Source organism: Ochotona princeps, chromosome 9, assembly GCF_030435755.1.
Source record: "Ochotona princeps isolate mOchPri1 chromosome 9, mOchPri1.hap1, whole genome shotgun sequence".
Classification (NCBI taxonomy): Eukaryota; Metazoa; Chordata; class Mammalia; order Lagomorpha; family Ochotonidae; genus Ochotona; species Ochotona princeps.
The window spans coordinates 72,350,209-72,358,136 of NC_080840.1; the positions used below are offsets into that span (position 1 = coordinate 72,350,209).

The 7,928-nt window shown below is 40.6% G+C and overlaps 1 pseudogene; it reads left to right on the top strand.

Annotated features, from left to right (window-relative positions):
* Positions 1-7,046: 7,046 nt before the first annotated feature.
* LOC118757506 (synaptophysin-like protein 1) lies at positions 7,047-7,672 on the top strand (annotated as a pseudogene).
* The last annotated feature ends 256 nt before the right edge of the window (positions 7,673-7,928 follow it).

The following is a 7,928-nucleotide window of genomic DNA, read 5'->3' on the forward strand; positions in this document are numbered from 1 at the left end:
AAGCATTAAGTCCGACCTGGTTTGGATGTCTCCAGGAGCTGCCATACTGCTGGAAGGTTCATTCAACTAAGCCCCGAGGTCAAACTCACCCGGCCCCCAATGATGGTGGTGGTGGGCAGATCAGGGATCCAAGCTACACAGATCCCCTCACAGCGTATTTACTGTGAAGGGAGAAAACTCTCAGGCCCGGGCAAGCCCTGGATTCGCCTACCGTTTGGCAGCAGTGGTTGGGACTAGGGCCCCAAGCATTGAGTTCAATTTGGCTCAGATGACCCCAGCAGCTGCCATGCTGCTGGGGAGGTCCATCCGCACAACCCCCCGTATTCTGCCATTTCATGCCTCCCATTCACCTTATTCTAATATTTGTTATTTTTTCTTCTATAAGCTTTTGGTTGAGTTTGTTATTCATTTTCTTATTATCTAAGTTGTAAGATTAGGCTGTTAATTTGATTTCTTATTTATATAATGCAAATTTTTGTATGTACAAATTTCACCTTTCGCATTACTTTCACTGTTTTCAGTTCATCCATAACTTTTCTTGTGATATTCTTTGATTCAGTCATTGTTTAAGATCCATTTTGGCTTAATTTCCAAGCATTTGCAGCTTTCTGGCTTCTAATGTTTTAGATCAGAAGTCTACCGATGGTCTTGTTTGAGCTTGCTAATATGTGATGATGTAATTTATCTCTGCTTTTACGATTCTTTTTCTGAAAGCTTGATTGTAATGTGTCTCAGTGTGAGACCTTTTGAGTTTATGTTACTTGCAGTTAATTGAGCTGATGGGTGCTTCTATTCATTCTTTTAGTCACACTTAGCAAGTTTTGAGCCACAGTTGCTTCAGATTCTCTCTTTAGTATTTTCTCTATGTCTTCCTGAACTCCTATAATGCATTATAGAAGTTTGGCTGATAGTGTCCAATATGTTCCTTATCCTCTGTTCACCTTTAATCAGTGTGTTCCTTTTGCTCCTCAATATAGATAATTTCTATTGGCCTGGTGTCAAGGGCTCTGAATTAATTTTTCTGCTTATTCAAATCTGTCTTGAATTCTTCTAGTTTGTTATTGTGCTTAACACCTTTAGAATTTTTGGCAACTTCTTGGATTTTCTTTGTCTCAATGGATGTTTTCATTTTGTTCACATATCATTTTTCATCACTTTGTCCACATCTACTTTTATTTCTAAGATCATTGTTGAAATCATTATTTTGAAGTCTTTGTAGATGTGTCACTAAGTTCTTTTTAGAAAAAGGATCTCAATTTTTTTTTATTGCATATGCTGTCCTTTCCTATTTTTATTTGCCTTGTGACTTGTTTTGCTGAACCTGCACATTTGAATCTAATCACATGGAAATTGGATTCTGCTTCATTTCCAGGGTTTGCTCTTTTAAAATTTTTTATTACCTATTTTTTAGACTGTTTCTATACTAAGAATTGTATGAGTTGTAAACGTTAAGTCTTCGCATATCTTTTCTGGTCATGTGTGATCAGTTTCTAGTTTTCTCCACATATCAATTCCTGGATTCTATAAGGAGAAAAAGAGAAAAATGAGCCACAAGTTTAGTCCATTTTTAATAAAAATACGAGTTACATTAGAAGTATATTAATTTAAATAGAACCTCTATTTATTTGTGTGTTTTCTTGGATTTTGGGTTCTTTCCTTCATTTTGGGGAAATATTTATTTTATATACTTGAAAGGCAGAGTTGGGCCTAACATGATAGCCTAGTGGTTAAATCTTTGCTTTGCATGTGCCAAGATCACATATGGAGGCTTGTTTGTGTCCCAGCTGCTCCGCTTTCCGTCCAGCTCCCTGCTTATGGCCTGGGAAAGCAATAGAGGATGGCCCAAAGCCTTGGAAGAGACCTGGAAGAAAAAGCCTTGGAAGAGACCTGGAAGAAGCTCCTGGCTTTGGATCAGCTCACTTCTGGCTAGTGCTGCCACTTGGGGAGTGAATCAGAGGATGGAAGATTTTTTATTCTCTCCTTTTCTCTGTATATCTGTCTTTCCAAGAAAAAATATTTTAAATATGAAAGGCAGAGTTATATAGAGAAAGAGACATATCTTCTTCTCACTGGTTTATTCTCTAAATGCCCACTGTTGCCAGGCCGGAGCAGCCTGAAGTTAGCAGCCTGGGGACCCACCTAGGTCTCTCACACTGATGGAAGGGGCTTAAGTACTTCAGGAATCCTCAGCTTCCCTTCTGGATGCAGTAGGAAGCTGATGGTTAGTGGAGGAGCCAGGTCTTAGACCAACTCTCATATGGGTTGCTAGTGTTGCAGGTGGTGGCTTAAGATGTTGCGTAACAATGCTGGACACTGGACTCTGCTTTGTTTTAAGAAAAAAAATGTAAGAATATTTATTTATTTATTTGTGTTTATTTTATTTATTTTAAATGCAGAATTAGAGAGAGAGAGAGAGAGAGACAGAGAGAGAGAGAGAGAGAGAGAGAGAGAGAGAATGTTCCGTCTTTCTATCTGCTGTTTCACTTCCCAAATGACTGCAATGACTGGAGCTAGGTTGGCTAAAGCCAGGAACTTCATCCAGGTCCCCCATGTGGGTGCAAGGACCCCAGGACCTGGGCAATCCTCCACTACTTTGCCAGGTGCAATAGCAAGGAGCTGGATCAGAAATGGAATAGCTGGGACTCAAAGTGGTACTCATGTGGGATACTGGCAATGCAGGAAACAGTTTGATCTGTTGCTGGCCCAAATTATTGACTCTAATAAGCCTGATTATCTCTTCTGGCTCCGACATTTTCTTATTCCTGTCTTTCTACCTTCTGGTCTCTTATCCCTGTCCTCCCTACAGTCAATTTTTTTGCAGTACACCACCATGTTTTAAAATATCCCTAGAAACTCCATTTGGCACTATTTGCAAATTTCTTTATAACAGTTCCCCATGTCACCTTTCCCTTCATATCTTAATGGCTGTTACTGATTTTAATGTCTTGATCTTTTGGGCTGACATTCTTTAGACTAAGTGTTTGCTGGAGATTCTTCCAAATCCTGAGTAAAAGGACGTCATTGATGCTGAAACCCATTATGTGCTTGATGAATGTTCATCTCTGGACAGTGAGGCAAATTTCTCCTTACTCCAAGATGCTGTAATTTTTTGGTCTCTTTGACCTGCCAACTGGGCACATCCATAAACTGCTACAAAACAGCTTAAAACTTCTACTTGGCTGAAAGTAAAGTAATGATGACTTTTGTTGTTGTTTATATTTTCTGTGCAGGTCAGTGTTGGCAAAGTCTTCCTCCAGGAAATACCAAACATGTGTGTAGCTGGTGTCTGGAATGAACTCTGTAATGTGGATGAGACCTGAAAATGAGCCCATCCTGGTGAGATGTTGCTGGACAATTCTAATTCAAAGGGTTGGGGGTGGGGGCTCAGCTGGAAATGAGCTCTCCTGCCTGACTCAGGGCTTCACCTTTCTCTCTTGGGAATGCTAAGGGTTCAGGTCAGCAGTTTGGCTCAGGTTCCTTCCCACTGGAAGAAGGTTTCTGGGTCTCCCTTGGAAGGAGTCCACATATACAGAGTCCTGTGTTCTCCTTGCGGCATTATCACAATGTGCTTCTTCACTTTGATTCAGGCTGGACATTTCTGGGCCATCAACCATAGTCTTAGGGGCTATACAAGAAATCTGCCAACATAAGTATCTTCATTTGGACCCCAAGCTAGGGAGTTGATTAGTGCCTGTGTAAAGGCCTTTAGAGGTTCCTGGACTAAGGAAAACTTCTCCAAGTAAAGAGAATGGTGTTTCAGTTGGATGTGGATGACACATTGCCTTCCCCCTGCATCCAGACCCTACAAAGCTCATGGCAGAGGTGGCAGTGCCAGAGAGTAGTGCTGCTGGGTCTCTCCTGCCCTCTGCATTTCCGGCTTTCATTCACTTAGGACTTGATCACTGACGTCACTGTCTAATGCTCCAAGACTGCTGCAGTCACCAGACAAGTGCTCAGCGTTGGTGTATGTAGCTCTTTCCCTAAATTGTTACACACCCCTACATGTGTCTAGTGCAATGTCCTAGCAGTTACTGCAGGAACTGGTCAAGAACATGACCCCCAGAAGTGTTACTTTGGCATACTGGCCTTTTGGAGTCAAATGGACATGAAGAGCAGCAGATACCCACAGGTCACAGTGACCTTTCATTTCTGAAAAGCTGGAGATAAAATTCCCCTGGGAGAGACATCCTCCCTTCAGCAGAAGGAAAGCAGTACTCTCAACATGGATGGGACTGAAGACCAAGGAAAGTGAGGGCAGGCAAATTTTGTTAAACTAAACCTTACCTTGCTGGTTATTTCTTTAATCTGTTGCCTTGTCACAATCAACTAACTCTTGTTAATTCAGTAGATAAGGAGTTTTGAGAAATTTGTGGAAACTGGGATTAAAAAGCGTGAATTTCCCACAAAAATTTTCTGTCACTTTTCAACTCACCTTGTGGCTGTGGGTCTTCATTTCCTTGAGGAGGCTTCTGTGCCAGGTGGAAGCTGCATTCAGTAAAGGTATTTGCTCTTCTCTTCATCTGTATTATTTTTATTATTCAAGCCCAGCTGGAAAACTCTCACAGGGTAGAGGAAAAAGTTTCATTTCCACCTTGCTTGTGAAAATATTACACAACTTTATACAGTCATAACATCTTGCTGGGTTTACGTTAGGCCTTTTTATAACAATGATTTTTAAGAAATAAAATTGAGTGGTCATGTGGCCTTATGGATAAGTTCCCACATCCCATGTCACAGTGCCTGGGTTCAGTGCCAGCTGAACCTGATTTCAGCTTTTTGATGTTTCGGACGTGGAAAACAGAAATGGCTCAAGAAATTGGGCCTCTACTAGCCATATGGAAGGCTAGGATTGAGCTTGTCAGCCTTGGCTCAGCCCCAGTCGATGTGGCCGTTTTGGAAAGAACCAGCTGATGGATCTCTCTGTCTTTCTATTACTCAAATGGAAAACACTAAGCAAGATAAAATGTATCAATCCCAGTAAAGCCCACTCTGGCCCCATTGCTAGGAAACATTTCTGTCTTAAATTTGGTACTTAACTATCTCTGTGTGCTCACTGCTCCTATTATTGAACACATGTTTGTCCACAATATTTTTATAATATTGTTTTTAATTTTTGTTTTTCATGATACAGTTCCTTAGGCACATGGATGTCCCCTTGTGCTTTCCCCATTGCCCTTCTCCCCCGCTGATTTCCCCAAAAACAATAGTATAGCCCTTTAGCAATAGTCACAAGTCTATCATTCTGATATTTGTTTCATGACATTGTAAGTAAACACAGTGTCATCCTGTTGTCAAGATATATTTAACAGTTTCATTGGGAGTCCTTCTTTTGTTCAGGAGTAGAGTTGCACACTGCAATGTATCTTCACTTCTTTTTTTTTTCAATTTAGTTTTTATTTATGATACAGTTTCATAGGCTCTGGGATTTCTCCTCCTCTCCTCTCCAAATCCCCTCCCCCTGCTGATTTTCCCTGTATTATTACAAGAGTATAGTCCTTCAGCAACCTCAGAAGCCCACCATTCTGTTATTTAAATGTACCCTGACATTGTAGATATGGAGAAGGGCAGACATTGTCCAAACATATTTAGTAGTTTCATTAGGGGTCCATCTTTTATTCAGAAGCAGAGAGGCATACTGCATTGTATCTTCACATCTCAATATGATAGTCTCTATTATATAGGCCCTCTAGATGACTATATAGCTTACCTATATATATATTGATCTTATATTTTGTGTGACAGTTGCCTTACATCAGAGGGTCCGTATGACATTTGTCCTTCTGAGATTGGCTTAATTGAGCATAATGATCTCTGGTTGGGACCATTTTGTTGTAAATGATGCAATTTTATTCTTTGTAATTGCTGAGTAGTATTCCACATAGTAGATGTACCATGGTTTCTTTATCCATTCCTCTTTTGACAGGCATCTAGGTTGTTTCCTTGTCTTTGCTATTATGGATTGTGCTGCTATGAATATAGGGATTCAGGTCACTTACTCATATGTGATTTTCGTTTCCTTTGACTGTATTTCCAGAAGTGGGATAACTGTGTCATACAGCAGATGAGTTTTCAGTTTTCTTAACACTCTCCATACTGGCTTCCATAGTGATTTACTAGCCTATACTCCCACCGATAGTGAAGTAGCGTAGCTTTTTCCCCCCATATCTGTGCTAGCATGTGTTGTTAGTAGAGTTCTGAATGTAGGCCATTCTCACTAGAGTTAGGTGGACCCTCAATGTGGTTTTCATTTGTATTTCCCTGATAGTTAGGAAACCTGAGCATTTTTTCATATATCTATTAGCTCTTTGAATTTGTTCTTTTGAAAAATGTCTGTTCATTTCCTTCACCCATTTCTTCACAGGGTTGTTTGTTTTGCTGTTGTTGAGTTTCTAAGCCTCCTTGTAAATTCTGGATATTAATCCCTTATCAGTTACACAACTGCAAAGATTTTTCTCATAATCTGATACGGGCGCCGGTTCTAACCCCAGTTGCCCCGCTTCCCATCCAGCTCCCTGCTTGTGGCCTGGGAAAGCAGGTGAGGATGGCCTAATGCCTTGGGACCCTGCACCTGCGTGGGAGACCTGGAAGAGATCCTGACTCCTGGCTTTGGATCGACTCAGTGCTGGCTGTTGTGGCCTCTTGGGGAGTGAATCATTGGATGGAAGATCTTCCTCTCTGTCTCTCCTCCTCTCTGTATATGTGACTTTCTGATAAAGATAAAATAAATCTTTAAAACAAAACAAAATTGAAAGACTTTAAATAAATGACCTAATGATGTATCTCAAGGATTTAGTAAAATAAGGGTAAACTAAACCAAAAATTAGTAAGAGAAGCAAAATAATTAAAATTAGGGAAGAAACAAACAGAATTGAAACCAGAAGCACAATACAGAAGATCATGAAATTGAAAAGCATTTTGTTTTGTTTTTTAAATGAGCAAAATTGCCCCCCTGCCCTTCCATGCTGCTGGACTTCTCGGGTATCATTGGTCCCCTACTCCTTTGTCCCACCGTCCTGACATCTTCCCTTCTTTTTTTCTCTCAGAGGATGTCCTGCTTCTAGGTTGCCTCAATGTGTTCAAGGAGCCGCTCAGTTTCATCAAGATCCTCCAGTGGTTTGCCTCCATCTTTACGTTTGCCACCTGTGAAGGTTTTAAGGGCAAAACAGAGCTTCTGGTGAATTGCACTCCTCAGGCTACTGCCAATGAAACTATTTCAGCTACTTTTGGTTAACCTTTCAGGTTGAATCAGGCATCATTTCAGGTTCCTCATAATGTAGATGTGTGTGGCGTGTCTTGGGAGAATCAGGTCCTCAGTTGTAGTATTTGTGTTCGTATCCTAAATTGCTCTCCTTCTGCTCTATGTTGGTTAAACGAACCTGCCTGTGATTGACTTCATGTGTACTCTTGTTGCCACTTTCTTGTGGTTGGTGAGCACTTCAGCCTGGGCTAAAGCTCTTACAGAGAAAGTAAACTCCATCACAATATTGTTCAGGAACTTCTGTCTTGCAAACGGCAGGAAGTGTGTTGTTACTTTGGCTCTGTGGCCAGTATTGATGATCCCTAAATATACCTGTGATGCATGGTTTGTGTTCCAGGAGACAGGTTTCCATAGTCATCAAATACTTCTACTGCCCATGGCCAAGCAGGCAGTGCTCCTCCTGCTGGAATGTAGCTGAAGCGAGAAGTGCACTGTAGGTATTATGTGGCTGTGCTATGATTATGATGTGTTGCTAACATTTTGAGAACCAATATTGGTTTCTAATAAAATAATGGCTCTTTTTCAATAAATTGGTGGGTGTTAAATTTTGCTGCTTTTTTTTTTTAACATAAAACCTGTGTTTTTCCCAGAAATGTAAGATGTAAATGTATTCTTACATGCGAAATTGAAAGTTTAGGAGCCTATTATGAGATTATACATGGTTTAAAAT